The sequence below is a fragment of the Sus scrofa genome, chromosome 13 (genome assembly GCF_054392235.1).
Source record: "Sus scrofa isolate SSC_HxYL_T2T_F1_AM1 chromosome 13, Sscrofa_HxYL_maternal_Yorkshire_Landrace_v2.0, whole genome shotgun sequence".
In the NCBI taxonomy this organism is placed as follows: Eukaryota; Metazoa; Chordata; class Mammalia; order Artiodactyla; family Suidae; genus Sus; species Sus scrofa.
Genome location: NC_139395.1, coordinates 39899217 through 39926559, shown reverse-complemented (window position 1 = coordinate 39926559; position 27343 = coordinate 39899217). Strand labels below are relative to the sequence as shown.

At 37.4% G+C, this 27343-nt stretch overlaps 1 protein-coding gene across 22 annotated transcripts in view; it reads right to left on the bottom strand.

Moving 5' to 3' along the window:
• Nucleotides 1-27343, bottom strand: part of CTNNB1 (catenin beta 1) — a 405454-nt gene that overhangs the window by 17018 nt on the left and 361093 nt on the right. For 2 of the 22 annotated variants that reach the window (XM_084987108.1, XM_021068565.2), the window contains exons 1-2: nt 26139-26427; nt 13121-13267 (exon numbers count right to left, since the gene is read on the bottom strand). The exons of 16 other annotated variants lie outside the window; for them this stretch is intronic. The gene's annotated coding sequence lies outside the window, so the exon portion shown is untranslated. 22 annotated transcript variants of the gene reach the window in all.

The window sequence follows — 27343 nt, the reverse complement described above, 5'->3', positions numbered from 1 at the left end:
GCCCAAGAAATAGCAACAACAACAACAACAACAAAAGACAAAAGACAAAAAAAAAAAAAAAAAATCAGGATAAAGTGGAGAGGGAAATAGAAAGTTTCACTTTATTACCCTCATAAAGACTGAAGAGAATAAATAAAAAGTTGAATAGATAACTGAAGTTGAGGAAAATTCCTAGAGCATAAAGTAGAAAGACACATGGAATAGCAAAAAAAGAAGCAAGGGGATCAACCCAGGATATCAAAGCTCCAACTAAACAGGCACTTCAAAAAGAATTATGAGATACAAAAATGGGGAAAAGCCCACTAAGTACCAATCAAGATAAAGGAGGGTTGATGTTTAAAAATTATGTAGTACTTAATGTTCACAAATCCAAGTGATTGCTAACTACAGACTACATTTCAATGCTTTGTGTCCTGCCAGCACCACTAACTGGTGCTCTGACAAAGAGAGGGGGTGTCAGAGTTCCTGTAGTGGCTGAGCAAGTTAAGAACCAGACATAATATCCCGTGAGGATGTGGGTTTGATCCCTGGCCTCCCTCAGTGGTTGAGGATCTGGCGTTGCACAAGCTACAGCAAAGGTCACAGATGTGGTTCAGATCTGGTGTTGGCTGTGGCGCATGCCAGCAGCTGCAGTTCTGACTCAACCCCTGGTCTGGGAACTTATATATGCCACTGGTGCAACCATAAAAAGATGGAACATGATGATGGATAAGATGAGAAAAAGAACACACACACACACACACGTATATATATGATCAGGTCACTTTGCTGCACAGCAGAAACTGACAGAAACACTGTAAATTAACTATAATGGAAAAAATAAAAAATCATATAAACTCAAAAAAACAAAACAAACAAAAAAAAAAACCAGGGTGCTGAGAGAACAACTTATCCAGTCTGATGAAGCAATGGACACACGCACCCTTTTATTTTTTTGCTTTTCAAACATATACTCTTTCCAGTTACATATTTTGTAAAGAACACTTTGAAGAACTCATCTACTTCTGATTTAAAATCTGTAAGGTTTAGAAAACTATATTATCCATTACATATATAATAATTTCTATCTCAGAAGAAAGTTCATCCTGAACAATACCTTAATTCAAATTATTACTATGAGTAAATTTTCCTTCAGCTTTTCTAACAAGCTAAATTTATTATGAAAAATTTTTTAAATGATTTTTATTTTTTCTATTATAGCTGGTTTATAGTGTTCTGTCCATTTCTACTATATAGCAAGTTGGCCCAGTTACACATACATGTATACATTCCTTTTTCTCACATTATCATGCTCCATCATAAGTGACTAGATATAGTTCCCAATGCTATACAGCAGAATCTCGTTGCTTATCCATTCCAAAGACAATAGTTTGCATCTGTACTAACCCCATACTCCCAGTTCATCCTACTCTCTCCCCCTCAGCAACCACAAGTTTGGGGTTTTTTTTAATAATGATTTTTATTGAAAATTTTCAAATATGAAGAAAAGTAGACACAACTTTATAATGAACACACCTATATTTAACAGTTGTTGATGTTGTTAATATTGTGCTATACTGGCGCCTTCCTATAGAATGATTTTAAACTAAATTACATACATTAGTATATTATGTAGCTATAAAAAGTAAGGAAATTTTCTTACATTATTATAAAAGATTAGCCTTACACCTAACTTCAAAATGATTGTTGGAGGCTCTACTTCACCTTCTGTACTTTAAATGGCCTTTGATCAAAATCTATGTGAGAAATCTTGACACGATACAGATTTCACCCATGAACACAAAATTATCTTAATTACCATGAATTTTAAAAGTTTGAATACTAACTAGAAGTAACTTCACTATATAAAATAAAAGTTATAAAACCAGTTTTATACTGGCAGTTATGCTAACAATTCACTTTCCCAATAATCTAGTTAAAAAGTACAACTCTATTTCAGGAACATGATAAATTTCTGTATATTCTTGGGGATTTAAAAAAGTTCAGAGTAAAATCTATTTTGAAAGTTTAAAAGCACATATATATGCATTTTTATTAATTACCACTACTAATACCTTGCCATTTAAAATTTTACAGTGTCCTCAAATCTGCCTGTTTCAGCATTTCATTCAACACTAACACTTTTAAATCACAACTTACTCTAGTTTCCTTTCTGCTTTTACTTCTCAGCTGTGTGTGTGTGCGCATGTGTATATCCTGGGAGGGGTCTTCTTGAACATCTAATGACACTTTTGCTCCTCTGAAAAGAAACCTACGTTAATGCCCTTAGTATTATCCTTATAGGTGAAAAAATGACTATTGCAAATATGAACTGTCTGAGGCTAGGAAAAATCAGGATGTCCTGATCATTTTCATTTTACTGTCTCCTCTAGCTCATCCATAAAATAATATGATTATAAAATATTATTCTTCCTTGGCGTTCCCATAATAATGACATTTTGGTTTATTTGTTATTAAACGTTACCATTAGGTATTCTTTCAATATAAAAAATATAAAAGCCAATTCCTTGTGTTGTACACTCTTATCAAATATTATTCGTACTGTATCATTGACCTATATAATTTAACCAAAGCTCCCGTTCTTGAATATTGTTTGTCTTTCTTATTTAGTTTGCTATTCAAACAATGCTGAAAAAACATCTTGGTATATAAAGAATTCTCGTAAATTTCTTTAACTTCCCTTCCACCTAAGGAATGCTCCAACTACTAGGTTAAAGGATAAGAACTTTTAAAAGTTACAGTATTACTCCAAAATATTAATGGGAGCATAAATTGATATAACTTTCAAAGAAGACATTGTACTACTGGCCAGACTCCCAAGGGCCTATCTATCATCAACTGTTATTTCAGACAAAGCTATGTCCACCCATCTAATGTACATATATACCACCCCCCCACAAGTCTTTCTAAATTCAGAGATTAAATGCTTAAATTTTAACCCTACATGTAGCCTTCTGACTTGCCAGATTTTTATGTAATCATTTTACATTTTTATAAAGTACATGTATATCTTATGTATAAGAAGTCACTTGAATAATCACTGACACAGTACATTTAAACAAACTGTGTGTGTCTTAAGAATATGATTTTACTAAAATAATTATGGCAACATCCTTTACATGTATGATACACTGTTAGTCTCAGCAATGAGTAACTTCACACTAAAATCTTTGGTCAGTAATACAATCCTAAATAGTCCTGATCCTTCAAAAGAAATGTTTTAAGACAAATATTCACTTGATCCACCATAAGAACAAATTATTACAAAGTAGAAACTTCTTCTCTGGCTTCTACGAACATAAGCAACCAAAAAGACTGGTGTATTTTTAACTTTTTTCTTTCGCCCTTTCTTTTTATTTAACTATAACTGGTTTAAAATACTGTGTTAGTTTCAGGGGTACAGCTTCAGATTCTTTTCCATTATAGGTCATTATAAGATAGTGAATACAGTTCCCTGAGCTCCATACAATAAATCTATGTTGTTAATCTATTTTATATATAGTGGTGTGAATCTGTTAATTCCATATTCCTAATTTATGCCTCCCTCGCCCCTTTCCCCTAGTTTCTTTTCTATGTCTGAGTCTATTTCTATCCATTTGTATTATTTTTTTAAGATTCCACATATAAGTGATAGCATATAATATTTGTCTTTGTGACTTAACTAATATAATTTCTGGTCCGTCCACCTTGCTGCAAATGGCATTATTCACTCTTCTTTGTGCTGAGTAATAGTCCACTGCATATGTATACCACATCTTTATCCATTCATCTATTAATAAACACTTAGGGTGCTTCCATGTCTTGGCTATTGTAAATAGTGCCATGAACACTGCTGTGAGTGTAAGATTGATTAAAGAATAGCTAATTCAAAATACATTCAGGAAAGCCTTTATCTACCCAGGCATATTTTTATAATTTCCAAATATAATTTTATGCAAATTAAAAATCCACTTCCTATTGTTTATGCAGTAAAAGTATAAAGAATATACACCAGCTTCTTAATATTCAGGGGCAAAAGGAATAGGATAAGAAAGGATATTAAAGATGGCTTCAACTCTAGCTGTGTGCTTATGTAATCAAACACACACAGTAAAATTACATCTGTTAATCTGGGTGATGAGTACATGGGTATTTGTTACATTACTCTCTACAGTTTGCATTGCAAAAATAACTGAAAATAAGAAAACAGCTATACATTTGTATCTGAGATAAACTCCAAATATAATTTTAAAATAAGAATACCTTTGTAAATTTTTTTTTTTAATGGCCATATGTGCAGCATATGGAAATTCCCAGGCTAGGGGTTGAATGGGAGCCTCAGCTGCATGCCTACACCACAGCTACAGCCACAACTGGATCTGAGCCACATCTGTGATCTACGCTGCAGCTTGCGGCAACCCCAGAAGCTTAACCCACTGAGTGAGGCCAGGGATTGAACTCACATATTCAACCCAGTTCTCAACCCACTGAGCCACAACAGGAACTCCCCCTTTGTACTTTGCTCTTTTAAAGTTCATTAAAATGGAGTTACCCAAAATAGTCATGAGTATTTTATGGACACTTTTGTTCAACCAGCTAAACCTTACAAACTCAAGTCTCCAATATGAGAATAAAATAAAGGATTTCCATCTCCTTGAAAAGGTAGCAGTCCAAAAGCTGAACACGCTACACGTCTATTTCAAAAAGGCTAAGAATTATAGCTAAACAGGAGAATTTGTTTCCATTACATCCTGAAACTGAAAATTCTGTTTCTCAAAGTTCAAAGTGATGACTGGCTAAATACTTTTAAACTAAGAACTCCTTGTTAACATTCTAGAGACACTTTTATATCCATTTTAACTGAATTTTACAGTCTGATAAAACTGCACAGAAAACAGTTCAACTAAATTTTTAATAAAAGGTACATACAAAATTAAAAGACGTCTTGTTCTTGACTAAAAGATTTTTGTACTGTATAAAAATGCCAGTTTTCTCTTAGTTTATAAATTCAATATAATCCCAACAAAATTCTCAATTAGATTTCTTTAGGAGTGAAAATGATTCTTAAATTCATCTGTAATGGAAGTGTAAAGATAACAGAAAAGCTAAAATAAGAATGAGAACAGACCAATTCTATCAGATACCAAAATACGTTATAAATTAGCAGTCACAGCAATTAAACAACTGTATTACTGGGGGTCGTAGGGATGGTTGAGAAACTTAACAGTAATCAGAAAACACCCAGACATAATGTGGCAATTTAAAAAATGTAAAAGATGGTATTTCAACTGGTGGGAGAAAGCTGGATTACTTGATTAATAGTATTAGCAGAAAGGGGCTTGTCCTTGTTAAAAAAAAAAAAGTTTTTTTCATCCTTACTTTACTAAATTAAACCTACATCTGCCAAATATTTACAAGATTTTATTTTTTAAATTTGATTATTATTAATTTTTTTGTCTTTTTAGGGCCGCACCCATGGCATATGGAGGTTCCCAGGTTAGGGCTGAAATAGAGCTGTAGCTACTGGCCTATGCCATGGCAACAGCAACGCCAGTTCCCAGCCACGTGGACACCAAGCTCACAGCAACACTGTATCCTTAACCCACTGAGCCAGGCCAGGGATCAAATTTGTGTCTTCATGGATACTAGTCAGATTCATTTCCTCTGAGCCACGACAGGAACTCCAGAATTTTTTTTTAAAGACAAAATAAGAGTGTACAAGCAAAGGTGGAAACAAAACCATGGTAAGAAGTCTAATGTAAGCACGGCTTGGAACTATGAAACCAAAAAGGAAAGACAGTATAGTGTGTGTTGAATTTTAAAATTATAAGCAAAAAACCACTACATATAATGTCTTTTTAAAAATGAAATACTGGGAGTTCCCGTCGTGGCGCAGTGGTTAACAAATCAGACTAGGAACGATGAGGTTGCGGGTTCGATCCCTGCCCTTGCTCAGTGGGTTAACGATCCGGCGTTGCCGTGAGCTGTGGTGTAGGTCGCAGACGCGGCTCGGATCCTGCGTTGCTGTGGCTCTGGCATAGGCTGGCAGCTATAGCTCCAATTCGACCCCTAGCCTGGGAACCTCCATATGCCGCGAGAGCAGCCCACGAAATAGCAAAAAGACAAAAATAAATAAATAAATAAAAAATTTAAAAAAATAAAATATTTTTTTAAAAAAATGAAATACTGGACACCAGACATGTGAAATATGATTAAAGGCTAATATCCATAGGAAACAAAGAGCTGAGGAGAAATCAATAAATACAGCAGAAAAAGGGCAGGAACCATCACTTAAAAAGGAAAAATAGAAAGTAAGCAATAAATACATGCAAAAGAGTTTTAAACTTATTTATTTCTGCATATTAGAAAGGTAGATTGAAAAGATTAATAATACCCACTGCTGACATGGATACAGTTAAACTGGCAGCTTAAGCTTTCGGATGGTAAGTTGACACTACCCAATAAATTTAATTGTAAAAACATTCTTTCATATAAAAATTCCATGTTTAAAATAGAACTGTATTCTGCAGGAATATTCACAGAAGCATGCCAAGAGATCTGCACAGTAAAGCATTCATAGAGAAAAAGCTGGAAACTACCCAAATGCTCATCAATAAGGGAGTGAATAAAAAATAATTTATCCATTGAGTGGAATGTATATTCATCTACTGAACAAATATTTAATTACCTTTTATGTTACTGGCATTGCAGAAACAATGAATGAGAGAGAGTCAAAGTCATGCATATATCAAAGCCTGCATTCCACTGTTAGAGAGTTAAGCAATAAACAACACAATTTAAAGAGGGAGAACTGCTGTGAAGAAAATAAACAAGATAAGAATAGAGTGACTAGTAGGGGCAGAGGGCTGGCTACACTAGGTAAGAGTGAGTGATGAGGAAGGAAATGACAGGAGGAAGAGCTAGCCAGGTAGGGATGGGGCAGAATTCTCCATGAAGAAAACAAATTGCAAAGGAAGAAAAGAGCTGAAGGGAAGCAGTACTGAAAGGTCACCAGCATAACCAGAAGTCAGGGGAGAAGAATGATAAGGGCATAGAATAAATTCAGAGTACCCTGTGGGAAGCCATTGGAATAACTAACATCTGTGATTTAAGATTTGTAAAGTTCACTCTAGTGTCAATATAGAAAAAAGACCATGATGGGCAAAAGCAAAGCAGTGAGAAAAGTTAAGAGACTACTGTAAATCATCCAGGTGAAGGGAGTAGGGGATTACTATGTAGCCATTAAAAATGAAAAATAGAAAAAACGCAAAACATACCTAGTATGCAATTACTAATTTGCATACTTTTAAGTAGATATTTTTACATACATTTATAGAACAAAATGCATAGAAATACATTAGTATTAGAAATACTCATTGCCCCAAAAAATAATTGTCCAAGAAAGTATCTATCATTCAGCCCACTATATGTTAACCAAACAGTGATGTACAGCTAAGTAAATGTTTCTAAGCATAAAAGCTAAGTGGCCTAGAAAATGGGCTTTCTGCAAAAGAAAGGTAGAAAGTAACTCAGCAGACCATCAGTACCTCAAGGTGCAAATTGCTTAAAAAATAAAAAAGACCTATTCTTTGGAAAAATAATCGGTGTTTTCTAAAATCAAGGAAATCAAACTTACTGTAATTCTTAAAGATATTTAGGCAAATGTCTTTATTTCAATATATTAATAAATTTCTATTTTTAGAAACTTAATAGACATTTTCATTCAGTTCTTATTCTACTAAAGTATTAAGGTAGTGATATTCTAAAACTCAACTGCAACACAAAGTAATGACAGATTTCTGATTAGATGATTTATATTACCTTAAATAATGTCTTCTAAACCATAATTTTAGGATGTTGCCTTGCAGTATCAGGTAAACATCTTACCTTGCCCTTGAAATACTTAACAAAGTAGCTTAACTAAAATGCCTAGAACTTCAGTTCTGAGCCCAATTTTATCTCATAGGATTTTCCCTGCAACATTATAGAAAACATTCCCCAAATCATCAGCTGAGAAAATGACTAGCAGCAATTAATGAGTACAGCTAGTAAAACTGCTTTATTAAATTCAAGTTGAGTCCTGTTATGTGCATGCCCTTTCGATCATTTATCCCATCGCCACCCCAAAGTTATAGACAATTAGTACTTAGCCATCACTGATGCAAATAAGCCCAAGAGCACAATTTTCAGATAAAAGATTCATAAGCAATACTGAAGAACCACATTCTCTGAATAGTAACCCTAACAAAAAAATAAAAAAATAATTTTAAAAACTTCTAAGATCTGAATCACCACATGCTCCATACTTGACTCTGTGACTAGCACAAATGCTGATAAGAACACGCAGGATTTTCAAACATGAGTATACCATGCCAAGGAAACGGAAGATTTTACTTTAAGAAAGTTTCTAGATGTTTATCTCTAAGTTCAGGCTACAGGCAGGATTAGGACATTAATGACTTCCAAAAATAATTTAATGCATTGTTTAATATCCCAAAACAACTTCTCCCTTCTCCACTTGTTATAAGAGTTTCCCTTCCCCACCATTCTAGCACACTGACAAAAACAAACAAACAAAAAACCTCAAAGAGTGAACTCTGTGAGGGCTTGGGACTATACCTTTAGTTCCTCATTGTTTCTATAAGTGCTTACACAGATTAAGCCCTTAAATACTTGATGGAAAAAAATGTGCTAAAAATAAGAACAATGTTCTAAAAGTAGGCAGTTGAGATAAACAATGAAATCCTGCTGTATAGCACTGGGAACTATATCTAATCACTTACGATGGAGCATGATAATATGAGAAAAAGGAATGTATACATGTATGTGTGACTGGGTCATACAGCAGAAAGTTGACAGAACACTGTAAACCAGGTATAACGGAAAAAATAAAAAATCATTATTAAAAAAATAAAAGTAGGCAGCTGAACAATAAATTGTAATATAAAGGCTTAGACAGCCAACAAATTAAACATAACCTAAGAGAATTCTTAAATGTCTTTAGGAACAGGAAGGATTCATTTGTGAACAACATAACCTATCTAGAACAGAAGTCAGCAAACTTATTAGAGTATGGTTGATTCACAGTGTCATGTCAATTTCTGCTGTACAGCATAGTAATCCATGTTCTGCTCATACAGAATGAACACAGTTCCCTGCGCTATATAGTTGGACCATGCTGCTTAACCCTTCTAAATGTAACAGTTTGCATCTACTTATCCCAAACTCCCCGTCCATTCCACTTCCTCCCCCTCCCCCTTGGCAACCATAAGTCCATTCTCTTTGTTTCTGTTCTGTAGATAGGTTCATTTGTGCCATATTTTAGATTCCACATACAACTACTATCATACTGTATTTGTCTCTTTCTGATTTACTTCACTTAGTATGAGAATCTCTAGCTGCATCCATGTTGCTGCAAATGGCATCATTTTGTTCTTTTTTATGGCAGAGTCCATCATGTATATATACCACATCTTCTTAATCCATTTATCTGTTGATGGACATTTAGGTTGTTTCTATGTCTTGGCTATTGTGAATAGTGCTGCAGTGAACATAAGGATGCACATACCATTTTGAATGAAAGTTTTTTCCAGATATATGCTTAGGATTGGGATTGCTGGACCATGTGGACCATATTTAGTTTTCTAAGGAACCTTCATACTGTTTTCCATAGTGGTTGTACCAATTTACATCCCCACTAACAGTGAAGAAGAGTTCTCTTTTCTCCATACCCTCTCCAGCATTTGTTATTTGTTGACTTGTTAATGATGACTGTTCTGACTGGTGTGAGGTGGTACCTCATTGTAGTTTTGATTGCATTTCTTTAATAATTAGTGATGTTGAGCAGTTTTTCATGTGCCTACTGGCCAACGGTATGTCTTCTTTGGAGAAATGTCTATTTAGGTTTTCTGCCCATTTTTTAATTGGGTTTTTTGTTGTTGTTGAGTTATATGAGCTGTTTATTTTGTAGACTAGGCCCTTGTCAGCTGAATCATTTGCAAAGATTTTCTCCCATTCTGTGAGTTGTCTTTTCATTTTGTTTATGGTTTCCTTTGTTGTGCGAAACCTTTCTGAGTTTAATTAGGTCCGGGGTTTATTTGTTTTTACTGTCATTCTAGGAGGTGAATCAGACAAGATGTTGCTGTGATTTATGTCAAAGAGCATTCTGCCTATGTTTTCCTCTAGGAGTTTTATAGTATCTGGCCTTATATTTAGGTCTTTAATCCATTTTGAGTTTATTTTTGTATATGGTGTTTAAGAGTATTCCAATTTCATTCTTTTACATGTAGTTTTCTAGTTTTCCCAGTACCACTTACTGAAGAAACTATCCTTCTTCCACTGTATGTTCTTGCCTCCTTTGTCATAGATTAGTTGACCATAGGTGCTTGGGTTTATTTCTGGGCTTTCTAAATTTATTTATTTCATAAATTTCATGTCTCACGAAATATTATCCTTTTGATTTTTTTAGCAGCTATTTAAAAATGTAAAAATCAGGAGTTCCCGTCATGGCGCTGTGGTTAACGAATCCGACTAGGAACCATGAGGTTGCGGGTTCGATCCCTGCCCTTGCTCAGTGGGTTAACGATCCGGCGTTGCTGTGAGCTGTGGTGTAGGTCACAGATGCGGCTCGGATCCCATGTTGCTGTGGCTCTGGCGTAGGCTGGCAGCTACAGCTCCGATCAGACCCCTAGCCTGGGAACCTCCATATGCCACAGGAGCGGCCCAAGAAATGGCAAAAAGACCAAAAAAAAAAAAAAGTAAAAATCATTCTTAATTCTAGAGCCATACAAAAACAGGTGATAGGCAGCAGTTCACCAACCCCTCATCTGTTTATTCCTTATTTTTACTAAGAACAAACCAAAGGCAAGTTTACACTTTAATTAAGTACCTTAAACCTAAATGTGAAGACCAACAACAGAAAGGGTTTAAGTGGGCTACTAAGTTACTAAGAAAAATCTATACTTTTTTCCCTTAAATATCTTCAAAAACAAGTTATATTAAAAAAATGACACTGAACCAAATGATATAGGAAAGCCACATCAAGACCATGTGCTTGGGAAAAAATTTCAGGCCACTAAAATCTGGTACATGCTAAAGTAGAATATGACCTCAATATATGCCTGCCTTTTCCCCCATAAAAAATGTTACTCACTGTTCAAAAAACAAAAACAAGAAAAAAAAAAAAAATACAAAAAGGAGTTCCCTGGTGGCCTAGCAGGTTAAGGACTTGGCATTGTCACTGCTGTGGTTCAGGGCACTGCCATGGCACAGGTCTGATCCCTAGCCCAGGAACTTCCATATGCTGCACCAAAAAAAAAAAAAAAAAAAAGGTTGTTTTTATTAATTAATGATCAAAATACAGGCAGCTATATTGACTGGGGGAAAAAAGCATTTCAGCAGACACATGCAGTTCAAACTTGCATTCTTCATGGGTCAACTGTACTACCTATCTTCATACCAAATGTGTTTTCTGAAGAATTTTTTAACTAAATGTTTCATGGAGATACCAATGGATGTCGATATAATACCAAATTCTGTAAAAGTGTACAGATTACCAAAGATTTTAAATCCCTTATAGCAAATTGACTTTGATTAAAAAAAAATACTGTAACTTCAGTTTTATATATTGCTGTTTTTGCTAATTCTATTTTTAAAATCTTTTTGTTTTAAATGTGCCTCATATATTGAATATGAAGTTGGATGTAATCTTTTCTTAACCCAGTTTGAGAGCTTTTTTATAAACAGGATTTATTTCATTTGTTATAAATTATATGTTGGTCTTATTCCTTTTTTGTTTCTTTGTTGTTGGCTACACCTGCAGCATGTGGAAGTTTCAGGGACTGAAGCAGCACCACAGTGGTTACCCTAACCAAAACAATGACAACATAGAATCCTTAACCCACTGAGCCACCAGGGAACTCCAAAAGTAATTTTTTTAAAATTATTTTTCATTTTAATTTTTTTGGCCATACTCAGAGCATGCAGAAGTTCCCAGCCCAGGGATCAAACCTCTGCCACAGCAGTGTGCATGCCAGCAGAGCCAAGAGAGAATGCCTCCTGTCTTATTTTTGTCTGCAAATCCTAAAATCTGGGTTATTTCACCATGTTTTTTTCTCTTGATCTTTGGTGACTTTTTTTTCTTATTTTTTCACATGTCTACTAATTCTTGATTGTATATAGCATACATTATGGTGTACTGGATATAATGGAGACTTTGGTTTTTTGGAGTTTTTTTCCAAAGAGCACTGAGTTTTCTTCTTTAAGGCAAATAAATCATCTTGGTCTTAAACTTTGTTAGGAGGGATTTTGTTCAGATTTTAAAAGACTTAATGAATACCTTGCTCTTAAGGTGTGACTGACCCTTCTCTGGTTAGAAAGGAAAACCATGAGGTGTATACCAAGACCACTCCCCCCAACCTGGCAGGACTCAAACTCTAAACACTTCTTTATTGTAAGGGAGGAAGGTAAAATCTTTGCTCATATTTTTCAGTGTTCCATGTATTGCTTTAAACTGAGTTCCTGGGGATTCCTCCACCCTGCAACACACACAGTTCTGGGATCAGCCAAAGATTTAAAGTGAGTTTATAGGTAGATTCTAAAGCTCCCCTCTGAGACTCCCTCCATTCTGGATCTACCTACACACCATTTCATTTCTAGCCATCATGGCAACCCTGAGCTCCTCTCTCTCTGATACTTTATGAGTTTTAATCATCCTGTACCAAAAAGACTGCTCTCATTAGTGAAGTCTTGAATACATGGATGTCACCCAGTGAGTGACATCTCCTCAAACTTGTCTTCTTTCGACTGCTCTCTGGCATCTTCAAACAGGCATTCCCCCCCCCCCCCAGAGTTTATACATAGTTTTTCCTTCAAGTTTTACTAAGTTATAACTGACATATAACACTGTATAAGATATATAGCATCATGATTTGATTTACACACATCATGAAGGGATTATCACAATATATTTAGCAAATATCCATCATTTCATATAGATACAGAAACAAAATTAAAGAAATAGAGAAAAAACCTTTCTAGTGCCAAGAATTCTTAGGATTTATTCTCTTAGCAACTTTCTTATATAACATACAGCAGTGTTAATTATACTTATCATGTTGTACATTACATCCCTATTACTCACTTGTTTTATAACATGAAGTCTGTACCTCTTGACTGCCTTCATCCAATTTCCCCTTTTAAATTTGTAATTTATTATAAAGGTCTTCAGGCTTGCTTGGAGAAACCTTTATAATGAAAACCAGATCCTTCCAAAGGCTCTAATCTGCAACTTTAAAAAAACATATGACCAAGCTCCATCCCCATGGTTTTCTATCAGTAGGTGGGGATAAGACCTTGGCACTATATTACTTTTTAAAGTACCATACATATTGCCAATGCTGTTATCTCCAGAGCAAAGGGTCACAAATGTAGACTAATGTGTACATTAGTTAGTAACCCAAGCTAAAAAACAAACAAAAAAGAAAAAATTATAAACCTGACTCCACGGAGTAACCCTAATATCAGCTCCTTGAGAAGCATCTATTCATTAAGACGGCACATATTCTAACTTAATTCTCAGCAATCTTCTGTCCTTCACCATGCACATCAAGTTTACGGTACTCTCCCAAGCAGGATATCTTGCTGCCTTTGACAGTCTTACACATAGTACTAGGTCTTATAATTATGAGGCTCTCTTACATTTAGGAAAAGTAATGGAATATTACGGAACATACAGTAAGCTAGGAAGTTTTTATCTTCAAAATGTTACTGCTTTTGTTACCTCAATACCAATAACTTCAAGGAATTCTAAATCTCTATTCTATAGCGAGCCCAAAAATACACCAATAAATGACATAACCCGGAGCTAAATAGGAATGCCCCACTGATATATATTCTCAATTTACCAAATTTCGAAGTTAATCAAGAGACTTTTCTGTTCCACTAGAAATCCTTCCCACAATTCCTTCACTTAACTCAGTAGTTACAATACAGCAATACCAACAGCATGAATGCAATGTATGTATAGACTTCATTTATTCAACAATTTTTAAACTACTACATACCAAGGAGTAGTAGACTCTGGGTATATAGTGGTGATTAAGAAACATGATTTTGCATTCTTGATAGCGAGGCAATGACTGAATAAACAATTACAAAGTGTGATTAAGTGTATACAACTAAGCAACAAGTGGGAAAAGGGAGTGGAATGATACATGGACAAGTGGAAGGCTTTACTTCGTGGCCACACCTTCAAGCTGAGACCTAAAGAAAAATGCAAAAAGAGCCAAAATGTAAGGAGAAGAGCAGGAACATTCCAAAAATAATGAATCAAATGCAGAAACCCAGAATCTTTCGGACCTCATCATCTTTTAAAATCTAAATCTTGAGATCATAGTGGTTCAATTACAGTGGGAAAGGGCGACTGCAATGAGGTTGAAAATAGCCAGATCATGTAGAGCTCTCCAGCCTTTGTGAAAAAATGCATTTTTTTTCCACTCTAAGTGCCACTGGAAATCCACCTAAGATTATAAGCAGGTGAACAACAAGAGCCTATGTAAGTTTTTAAAAACTGAAAGGGGACCATAAAGAAAAGAAGTCAGTAAAGCAACTATAGCAACAATCCAGGTGACAGATGGCAGTGGCTTAAGCGAGGGTAACAGCACTAGGCACAAAAAATAGCTAGATTAGAGAAATACTTTGTAAATAGAAAAAAAGAGGATGTTGATGGACTGGTTGTAGTAGATGGGGGAAATTAAATTAGATGAGAGGAATTAAAGATGACACGTAGGTGTTTGGCTTGAGGAAATAGGTTGATATTTACCGAATTTGTTGCAATATGAGAAAAAAAAGGAGAGTATTTCTAGAACTGCACTGTCCAGTACAGACAGTAGCTACTACTCACACATAGCTATTTACATTTAAATTTTATTAAAATTTAGCTTATCAATCACATTATCAGTGGGTTAATCCACATTCCAAGTGCTCAACAGCCAGGTGTAGCTGGTGCACATCAGACTGCACAGATGTAGAACATTTCCAAAATCACAGAAAGTTAGTTCTACTGGACAATGCTGTTCCAGAAGAAGTTTAAAAAAAAAAAAAATGCACCAAATGCTGAGTGGTCCAGCAAGACTAAAAGCACTTCTTTGACTGGTTAGCATGGGGATGCAATAGTGAGCTCAGCAAGAACATGTATACTGAAGCAATGAAAGCGGAACATAAACTGAAATAGAAGATGAAAAATGGAGACATGTCCATAGGATATCTCCTTCACTCTGTGAAAGAGAACAGAAAAATTAAAGGGAATAAAGAGCTGGAATAAAAACAAAGGTTGTGCGATTCCAGAATATTCATCCATGCAGCAAAACTTTACTGGCACCTATAACTTCCAAATACTGTTCTGGGTACAGGCATACAAAATCAGGACAAGACTGTGACGGGGGAAAAAACAAGTAAACAAATGTTTCTTCAGAGTATGATTAAGTGCCACAAACTAAATAAAAGAGCAGAATATGATAAAGTGAAAATGGGTAGTGACAAGGAAGAACTCAATCTGACATGAGCCATAAATGACAGGAAGGAACCACCTCTGCAAAAGTCTGAAGTACATATATATATATTTGGTCTTTTTAGGGCCGCACCTGGAGCATATGGAAATTCCCAGGCTAGGGGTCGAATCAGAGCTGCAGCTGCCAGCCACAGCCATATGCAATTTGAGCTATGTCTGCAACCTACAGCACAGCTCACAGCAACGCCATATCCTTAATCCTCTAATGAGGCCAGGGATCAAACTCATATCCTCAAGGATACTAGTCAGGTCTTCTCAACCCACTGAGCCATGATGGGAACTCCAGGTCTGGAATATATTTGTATGCTAGTGGGAATGATCCAAAATAAAGTTTAAAAGTCTTTCAGTTAACACGTATTTACTGATCAACTAGTATGTACTACAATTCTAGGCACTGGGAAGAACACAGTAAGAAAACTTATTAAATTACTGTCTAATAACACCTATTTTCCTAGACCTTACGTTCTAGGAGGCTAAGAAAAAGGGGGAAAAGGATAAAATATCTATTATGTTAGCTAATGATGAGGGCTAAGAAAAACATAAAGCAAGAATGGAGACTGGAAGTTGGAGAAGAACTGCACTCTTATTGAGTTTGCAGAGCCTACTGTTTCTACTCTGTGCCTAGTGCTACTACCCTAACCATCACCTGTCACCTGGATGATTGCTGTAGGTGTTTTACTGGTCTCCTCTTTCTTCTTGCCCCCTTTCAGTTTTATTTCCATGACAAGTGAAAGGAGGAAAGTAGTAGGTGATAGAATAGTCCCAACACAGGAGTTTCAGCTTTTACAGAATGAGATAAGTCCTTGGAGGTTTTTGAAAAGTTACAGATCTATTACTTCAAAAGAATTATTTGGCTACTCTGTTGAGAATACAGTTAAGGAGAACAAGGATGTATGCAGGCAGACCAGTTAGAAGGCCTTTGCAGAAATCCAGGCAAAAGATTAAGATGGGATGACTATAAAATGCCATGGTAAGAAATGCCTAGAATTTGGATGTATTTTAGGAAAGCAGACACAATTTTCAAACAGGACTTGATATGGAGTGAGAGAAAGACAGTCAAGAATAGCAAAGTTTTAAGTTTGAGTAATATTTTCAGCCATTTCAACACAGGAGTCACAGAAAAAGCAAAGGAGACTAAGAAGGAACCACAATGAAGGAGGAAGAAAATCTGCTAGTAGATGTGGTGGCCCAGAAGCCAAATTAAACTTCGTCAAACAACTGTGCCAAATGCTACCAAGAGGTTACGTGAGATGAAGTCTGGAGATTTATAACATGGAGGTCACCGGTAGGGGTTCAAAAGAAAAGGGGAGAGAGTGTACCCAAGCAATTGTTTCAAGGTGTTTTGTTCAAAAGAGACGCAGACTGGGAAACATGAAGATTTTTTGTGTAAATGAGAAAAATAGTATCTTGTTTGTATGCTCATGGGAAGAGTCAGTAGAGAAGGAAAAACCAGTGGTGCAGGAGAAAGGAGACTGACAGAATAATATTCTTGAGAGCAAGAGGGAATGGGATCTAGTTTACAAATGAGCTGGCTGTTCTTATCTCTGAACACAACAGTTTATCCAAATGACAAAGGTGGAGATAAAGGACAAAGTCACTGATGTCGGAACATTCCGGAATTCTTAGTTATTCAATATGCTTTATGAAATAGAAATGGGGGTGTGAGAGTGGCGGAAGAGGTGTTAGGAGATTTGAGAAGAGAAGAATGAAGGAACTTTTTTTTTTTTTTTGCCTTTTCTAGGGCCACACCCGTGGCATATGGAGGTTTCCAGGCTAGGGGTCTCATCGGAGTTGTAGTTGCTGGCCAAAACTACAACCACAGCGACCACGTGTGCGACCTACACCACAGCCCATGGCAACGCGGGATCCTTAACCCACTGAGTGAGGCCAGTGATCGAACCCACAACCTCATGGTTCCTAGTTGGATTCGTTAACCACTGAGCCACAACAGGAACTCCAGGAACTTCTTTACACCAAGAACCACCAGGCATGAAGCCAGACAAGGGACAAGGTTGTTGAGAGTGTATATAAGAAAGTGATATGATTCAACATGAAATTTCAGTTGGGTAGAAGTGAGAGTGAGGGACACTGAAAAGCTTATATGGATAAACAATGTGCAAGTTTCAGTGGGGCTGAAGAGCTGCTGAAACTCAAATACAGGGTGGCTGAATCACACTGAAAAATAAGCTCACTTGGAGAAGAAATCAAGGAACTAAGAGGTCAGAATATGGGAAGCATCCTCTACATCAGTATTACTCAAAGGAACAGACCAAGACACCCTAAGGAGCTTGTGCCAGATTATATAAATCAACACATTGATTCCTTCATCAAAAGTTTTGCTATAAAAAAAGTCAGCTGAATTCAACAGTGAACTTAATGACATAAGTGATATACATTTGGGCACAAACTCCTTACTGCAATTCATACTGGTTCACAGATCAGGTGACATTTCAGAGTATCACTGCTCTAATGGCACTGATATCACTAAGAACCAAGAATTACAACAGAAATAAAGACGACAGTGAGTCAGAACTAACAGCATTCAAGGAAAGAGGGGAATGACCCAGGAAAGTTGGCAGATGACTGAAATAAAGAGGGGTCCTGGGTGTATAATTTGACAGAATGAATGTCAAAGTTTTGGAAAAGAATGGTCAAGAAATGACAATGAGATATAAGGAAGACACTCTACCTCTTGGTTCAGCAATAAAAGATGTGCAAAAGGAAACATTTACCACTTGAGAGAGCTCCCAGGTCAGCAGCACTATCAGGGGAGAGGCTAGGATTCAGCTGGAGCAAGAAAGAGAAGGAAATATTCCCGGACAGACTGACAATAAAAAGGATTTGCTAAGGACTATGAGTTCCAGAAGGCACATGAATAGATTCAGGAAATTATAAAATGTAGGAGATGAAGACAAAAAAAGCCAATGGGATTAGAGTCTGGAGGTATAAGGGCTAATGCACACAGAAGAGCGAGGCAAAAATAAAGAACAAAGCCCTTGAAAAGGCATTTGTTAGGCCTGGCCTCTGACTAGACTATAATGCTCCCTCCAATATAACAATGGACCCTCCATGCAGATTGATGATAAGGAGGTGAAGGAGGGGACAGGACTAGTTTGAGGAGCAAAGAGAAGGCTGACAGTCTTCCTGTCTTAGGGCTTTCTAGAGAAACGTAATATGATCTGGGGTATAATGGTAATAAGGAGAAACCTGAGGCCCTTTAGCATATAGTCAGGGCATTCTTCAAACATGATTCAAGAATGTTAAAAAAAAAAAAAAAAAAAATCCAATTTTACATGCAGAAGTTCCTGGGCCAGGGATCAAACCTGGGCCACAGCAGTAATCCGATCCAAAGCAGGGACAATGCTGAGTCCTTAAACAAGAGGCTACCAGGGAACTCCCCAACTTTAGTATTTTGACTATCATTATTCTGCCTTATGAGTGACTTCCAGGCTTCTAATCTCTTTCTAGCCTCTTACTTTTCATTCTATGGGAAATAGACTGGCTGGCACTCTGACTCAGGACCTAGCAAAAACACCATCAGAAGGCAGGAAACAGTGACCTACACAGGACAACTACCAGAAACAAAATGTATTTTACTACATAAATGGACTACAGAGAACACTCAAAACCAAAGGGAGAATAATATTGGAGTTCCTTCTGTGGCTCAAGAGGTTAAAGACCCAACGCTGTCTCTGTGATGATGCAGTGGGTTAAGGATTCACCACTGTCGTAAGCTGTGGGGGAGGCTACAGATGCAGCTCAGATCCAATGCTGCCATGGCTGTGGTGAATACCTCAGCTGCAGCTGATTCCATCCCAAGCCCAGGAATTTTCATATGCCACAGGTGTGGCAGTAAAAAAAAAAAAGTAAAATTTAGAACAATATAAACCGAATATAAACCTCACTTCATATTCTCATGTGGCTTTTCCAACAGAGATATCAAATTTAAAAATTAATAAAATAAAAACTAAACAAACTTTAAAACAACTTTTAAATTAAGCAAAATGCAAGAAAGACTAAACCTTATGACTATCTAAAGAGTACTATGTCAGCACATTATGTTTTTTATATAACATTTATTTTGTGTCTACTTTTGTATCTAACTGAACTGTTAGGTAGAAAGTAAGCTCTGACATTGCTACATTCTTTCAGTAGCTCATGAAAGATTTTAAGTGTCCACCTCAGCACTTTCTACACAAGAGAACAGAACTCTACTTGAAAATCTCCATAGTTAGTTGCACTGAAAAATACTTGAAGAAACTCTTGTTCCTCCCTTACACATGTGTCATTCATCTAGTATATGGAAAACTTCAAAGACAGACTCACTCCCTACACCCTTACCTCCAAACCACTTCATTATACTTACCCCCAAACCACTTCATTATACTTTAAAAAAGAATGGAGTGAGCTTCACAACCATGCCATAGTGAAGCAAATCACAATCAATAAGATCATCTTCAGCAGTTCCCGTCGTGGCTCAACGGTTAATGAACCCGACTAGGGACCATGAAGTTGCGGGTTCCATCCCTAGCCTTGCTCAGTGGGTTGAGGATCCAGCGTTGCTGTGGGCTGTGATGTAGGTGCAGACATGGCTCGGATCCCTTGTTGCTATGGCTCTGGCTTAGGCCAGTGGCTACAGCTCCAATTAGACCCCTAGCCTAGGAACCTCCATATGCCTAGAAAAGGCAAAAAAAGGACAAAAAATAAAAATTTAAAAAATCATCCTAAGAAATTTTGCAGTAAATCTAACTTCTCACATTTTTATATGGATAATGTACAATAAAGTGTGTGTGTACATATGTATCACAATTATTTTAGCTACCATAAAATCCTGTTAATGAATTTATTAACTAACCCTTTAGCACGAGCACATCTTTTACTTTCAAGCATATCAGCGACCAGCATTTACGATTTATCAAATACCATTTGTATGCCATGAGAACTGATGAACTTGAAAGAATTTTAAAGAGCTTAAAAATATCTCCTCCATCCCCAATTTTTAACTAATTATCTAACACATCTGTTAAATCAGTTAAAAACATCAGTCCAGCAACATGTGAGTTTTGGAATCACGAGTAAAACCATGGAAATAGTAGTGAAGAAATAGATGGAAATGAACAGGGAAACAAATGGGCACTGCTATGAAGCATTATCCAGCTGTTTACACTCTTCAAACTGTTGGGGGGGGTGGCTTTTCAACAAGTTCAAAAGAAAAGAGGCAGGAAATTTCTGGATTGCTACAAGAGAAACTTTACAGTGGCTCTGTAAAGTTATATGAGATTGTGGGACAGGCCAAGGGGTGACACCTCTAGGATAAATGTTTTGTGAAAAGCACCCCGATCAGTTTGACTTGCATTCTATTCCATATCATATAAAAACAACTGCAGTCTACAGCACTATTTTCAGTATGACGTTTTTTTAAAACCAACTCTGGCCTATGCTTTGCACTGTCAGTTCAAACACAATTTACCATTTAAACATGTAGTGTGAAGACTAAATACCCAAGCTCTCAAATTCTGGAAATGAAAAACCTTGTCCTAGCTGTAAAAGATTCAACCAATATCTATTTAATTGCCTGCATAAACTGATTCTGGTCAAATAGGAAGAAGCCACTAATTTAAATAAAACTAATACTCAATTAATTTTTCACTATCTAAACTTTGTTTTTCAGTTTTCGATCAGTCTGGTAATAGTTAATCACAGAAATGCAGACTTTGGCTGAAAACCAGAACAGAGTTTAAAGACATCAATAAAATTTCAGGCTGACATAACTCTGTGCACACAGCCAGAATTTGTCCAGTATTTTAAGTGTCTTCAGAGATTAAGTTTTGAGCCCTCTTTTAAGAATGCACTTTTAAAAACTGTATTTAAGATGATTAAGTAATGAACAAGTTATTTCTCCTCCTTTTCCTTGACCCAATCTGTCCTATTCCTAAACTTAGAAGTGTGGGTTTCTCAGATTTCACAAAGTTAATAATGGAACCTATTTTAAGTTCCAAATCTATAATTAATTGATACAAGGCATTTTTCAAGTGCCAGATATAAACCTAATAGTTTAATAAGTCTTACTTCCTAAATTATACATATATATACACATAGTGTGTATACACATACACAATTATTACCTTTATTCATTTAGCAGAATTATGATTATAAACAACTACTCTAAATGGACTACTACAGATGTTACAAACTGGCAGTATCTTGCCAACAGATGTATTTAATTTGTGTTAAAACAGTGTCTTAAAACACAAATTTCATTCACCAATGTGTGCAAATTATGGGATGCACATTAATCTGGATTTCCTGTTACCTTAGAGAAAATAAACTTTCAGATGATGTGGAAACGTAAAGTACTTTCCCACACAATGGCTGGAGCTGAAGACTGGTTGCTTAGATGAGAAGTGTCCTCCAATTTGTTGTAGTCCACAGGGTCCCCATACCTGCCTGGCCCAGGAGACAGTGAGTAGCTACTCCCACTGCCATGTAAGATCAATCCTCTATGGTTTATGATAGCAATCTTACTTTAGTTACTTATCCTGAATGTCAAAGTGTTGTATGCTACACAAATGAAGACAAGTATCCAATTTCTAAGAGATAAATTAGGTCCCTAAGAGGTGGAATTTTTTTTTAAGTAAAATGTACATAATTTTCAAATTTTCTCATATCTCATAAAAATCTTGGAAAATTGTAAATATGCTATTTGACCTACAGACAATAAATGCTTCCAATACTAGTTATGGACTTGGACATTATTTATTCCATATAGGATCCTTTATGAAAGATCACAGCTCACTCTAAAATAGCCATTTACATAGAACAATTGAGGCATTCTTGCTTTATTTTTTAAAAAAGATAACAAAAATATATTTCTTAGTCAAAAGACATTAACAGTATTTCCACAAAATTATACTGAATTCCAAGAGCAAGATGGATCAGTAAGTGATACTCCCCCCATCAACCTCTAAATTTCATTTCAACCACCTATTTATGGAAAACAAAGTTGAAAAATTTTTTTCTAAACTCTGATAATTTTTCATAAAATGGCCATGTGACTTCTAAAAGCTATTTTAAAATAGGCCTTATTTCTGTTACTAATCAGAATCTGATTTGACAAAAGTATTCTCATAAAAGAATGCTATTAATAGAAAGAGCACGAACTTTAACAAAGAAGCACAGAAGAAGGTTTTTATTGAAAAATTTAAAGGGCAAAATATTGGTATAGTGTATCACAACACTATACAAACGAGAACCTATAGTAACTAGGCATTATACTCCAGAATTCACACAAGTTGACTCAAGAGCGTCTAGCTTTGTTGATATCCAGTTCTTAATGGACATAATATTCCCAGAAAATATAAGAGTTGAGGACTTACTCATATTTTACTGTGTAACAGATTTTAGACAAATTAACAATTCACTTCTTTGTTACCTTTTTCTGAGACTTTTAGTTTCTATAATTCATTAATATGGATAAACATTAGAACTGTTTACCCTAAAATTATTATATTGAGTTTTTGGTTTATAATTATGTTATATTTAAGCTGATATTATTACACTATTTAAAGCGACAAATAAAATTTAATCCCTGATTTAACTTTGACCTTTCTTCTGCAAATAATGGTTGAGAGGATGTGTTCTCATGCCAATCTTTTTATTAGCAGAATTAATATGAATAAATTATTTTAGAATTTTAAAAGTTTACTGATTGATGCTTTCTCATCAAAACCATTCATATTTGCAGGAGCAAAAAAAAAAAAAAAAAAAAAAACACAAGCATTACATTATATCCACTGGAGGGCACTCAACATGACCAAAGCATGCAATGAAAACATGCCCTAACTCTATTCTCACTCAGCGACATCAGGTTTGAGGGAGACTTTGGGTGAGGGGAATGTCTCTTAAAAGAAAGAGATGCCCACAATTAACAAATTTAAAAAGATAGTTAAACCCTAAAAAGGGTTCCTAGAGTGACTTTTTCGTTAGGGAGAAAGCACATTAAATACACACTTCAAGAACAGCAGGATTCAGAACTCAACAGAAAGACCTGAATTTCAAATTCAGTCAAGCTCAGACTTGCATAAAACACAAAAGCAGCATTCTTAAGTAAACAGAGGAAATAAAAGAACTTTCTCCAGAGTTTAAGCAATGAAAAAGTACACAAGTTAACTACTAATCATCTGCAAGCAACAAAAATCACATATTTTCCTTCTGTGCAACTTAAGAAGTATACATTTATTTTAGCCTATTAGTCTAGTTATCTATTACATCATGATTAGAACAGTATTACATAAGCAAAAGTCTGTTAGAGAATCAGAACTGATTCTGCAAATCAGTATCCTCTCAATGAGGGTACAAGAAGCCATAGCTAAATGCTCTATACTAATGAGAAAATAGCTCACAGTCTATGTTTTACTATTTATTTGTATGGTATAAAAAGGTTTTTAGTCAGCTGTTTCAACAAAAAGATACCATATTTCCAGTAAAAAAGCAGGCTATGAGCATACGACTAAGTTTTCTCAATAACTTTTTTTAAAAGAATACAACTAAGTTAACCAATTAATGTTTTCACAACCACTGTCACACAAGTCAATAATTTGGAGCACTAAAGAGTTGCCAATACTTTTTATTAGAAGGTGCCCTGCTCTAAATGCATTCATCCTTTTTTGTCCTGGGTTGGCAATCAAGCATGCTTCCACCCTAGCTCAAAGTACAAACTTAAAATTTACCACCTACTCCTCTACAATTATTATCAGTAACTAGTAAATCATGAAGAGAGAAACAAAATCCTATTGTAACTGGATAGATGTATTATTTCAATAACACAAGTTTCACTGGCTGAAGATACTTATATAGTCCATATCTAGGGTTTTAATCTCACTGCTACTTTTAATGACAGAGAATCAAACTTTTGAATTCTCCACATCCCCAGTTTTAATAATACTTCTGCTCCTCTTTTCACCCCTCCCAATAAAAAAAAACAGTATTTGCAGATAGTTTTCCTGAAAGACCAAATCTCAAAATACCCTTAGAGAAATATGCCTAATTCATGTTTTCCTTCCTATGGGGGGGGGGTGGAGGAGGGAAGTATCTATGAAAACAAAAATACACTACTTCACTTACATGGATAATTTTTATTCCAGTCATCACTGGCAACAGTAGGAAGTTCAATTCAGCTTATGTTTTAATACTGGGATCCACACTTTTCTACATAATTATCTTGGTAGAGGAAGTAGTCGGATAACGTTTCAAAAGAAAACTCTTGAATACCTATTGACACTTGAACACTGCTAAATGTTTCTTTTTTGTCCTTTTTTTTGCCACTTTATTTTTAAAAATTGGTTTTTCCTGAAAGCTATCTTAAATGATTATTCTAGCCTATGGAAAAATCTAAGCCTAGAACTCCACAAGGGCTCTAAGCTACATGCTATACTAAACTTTCTAGTTTAGTTTTTTTATTTCCCCCTCAAGGACCTTAGACTTGAATAGTCTCAGCATTCCTTTAATCCTATAGAAGAGTCTTCTGCAAGTTTTTCGAGTTACTGTTGCAATCACTTTAGGGCCTTGTACATGGCCTTTAGAACAAAGACTAGGTCAAAGTAATGAATATTGGGTGCAAATTAATCAAATTTTGTGCAAGGATATTCTCAAACGTTAATGGCACTTTTTTTTTTAACCCAGAGATTTTGTGGGTTTAAATGTAAAAGTAAAATAAATGCAGCCATCGCCTTAGTTCAGACAAAAAAAAAAAAAAAAAAAAAAACCCACAAAAAACCCCTCCAAAGTATGTTTTTGTCACTGATTTAAGCAGATACTAAACAGTAGCATTATGGTAAATAATATTTCAAGCTATGTCCAACATTTCTGAAGACAAGTTAAGGTGAAGATAGCTGAAGGTACTGAATGCACACCAAGGGACAATAACGAAATGGCTTCCTAAGTTCCAGACAAAATACTTTATAACTCAGCGATCTGAAAAACATCAGTCCAGACTTTATCAAAGGCTAGCCGTCGCTTCAAGTTGCTGTCTAGTCTAAGCCACCACTATTCACGACACAAAGCTCTCGTTTCACTAAAACCACTCCTCGATTTCCTTTTGCCGACCTCTGCATACCAGCAGGCCAGTCTCCTCATTCACTACTCACAAACTCGGGGGGGAGGGGAGACCACAGATGTCTGGAAGATACAAAGTAGGAGACAATGCTCCCTCCAACAGGGAACTGAAAACGAAGGAATCAACTACACCCAACTGCCAAAGCTTTCAAGTTTAGCGGATCCAGTAGCGGGCTTTGAGAACTGAACTTCGAAACTGCATTCCAAGTCCTCGCCCCAGACAAAACACGGAACGAAGTTGCAACGCTTGAATTTCCTTCGGGCAATTTCGTAGCGAGGGAAAAATTCATCTCGCTGGAAAGTGCTCTCAAAATCAAGTTTAGCTGGCATGAAATTATCTAAATAAAGAATTTCCACGAACAAAATTCTCGAAGCAGTCAGAGGCTGAGTCCGGCGGGTCACTTGGTAAGAGACAGTAAGCCAGTCGCCCTCGCCCTTATTTTTCCCAGGACCTTCCTTGCACACTGCTTTCACTCACCTGCACCGTACAAGAAAATAAAGGTGCTAGATATGGATTTTATTTGTGCAACTCCTCCTGGAGCATCGCTCCGTCTGCAATAATAGTTTGGATCCTCTACGGTTTAAAGTTGCTCCGATTTAAACAGGAGCCAAAACCAAACACACCAGCAGAGCATTAAAATAATACTAACGATTCTCTTAATTCGTCCTTAAGCACGAAAGAGGGACTCTGAAGAGAAAGTCTACTGGTCCTCTCCTCATGGCAGATGGGACCTCGGGTCCCAGGCCCAGCGCCTGTACCCCAACTCCCCTTGAAGGCCCGGAAGGCGGAGTCCCCCGTCCCCACCCCGCCCCCCACCCCGGCCCCGGCGCATCCAGAGGCGCAGGGTCCCTCCCCCAAACTCGGCCGCGGCCGGAGCCCGGGACGGAAACCACAGACCCCCCTACTATCCCCCGCCAGACAACGGAGCTCCCGAACGCGCCCTCGCGGCGCCCCCTCCCCGCAAGCGGCAAACCCGGGGCCCCCAAAGAGCCGCGCGACCGGAACCCGGGCCCGGCCGCCGCCCTCCGCCCCTCGGGCCGGGCCCGCCCCCGCCGCCTCCCCGGCGCCCCCAGTCAGCCCCCAGCTCCCCACCCCGGCCCTCCGGGCTGCACCGGGCCCGGCTTCCAGCCGCCGCCGGGACCGCGCGCCCGCGACGAAGTTTGGCTCCGAAGAGGAGCGGGAGCAGCCCCGGAAGGGTAAGGAAAGGAGCACCCAAGCACCTCAGGGGAACAGGCTCCTCCCGCCGCGGGAGTCCGACCGTCCTCGGCCTGCGGTGGCGGCTCGGCGGAGACCGGAGCTGCTCCTCGGACCTTCCTCCGTCTCCGCCTCCCCTCGCTCTCAGCTCCCGGAGCCGGGTTAACGCGGCTGCCACAGACCGAGAGGCTTAAAATGGCGCCGCACAAGGAGCTCTTATAAGTCGCGCAGAATCCGCTGTATCCTGCCGCCAGCGGCGCAGCGCGGAGCGTTCCGCCGCGCGAGGACAAGGGGCGGGGCGCGGGCGGGCGGCGGAAAGTAGTCCCCGCTCCGCCGAGCCGCCCGCCTCGGGCTGGGGCGGGGCGCTTGCGAGCTCTTCGGGCGCTCCCGGGGGTTAGAGGCCGGCGGCTGCCGGGCCGCGCGGGACCGCAGGACAGATCCGCCAAGGCGCTGTCGGCCGAGATGGGGCGGCCAGGGCACCCGCGGGC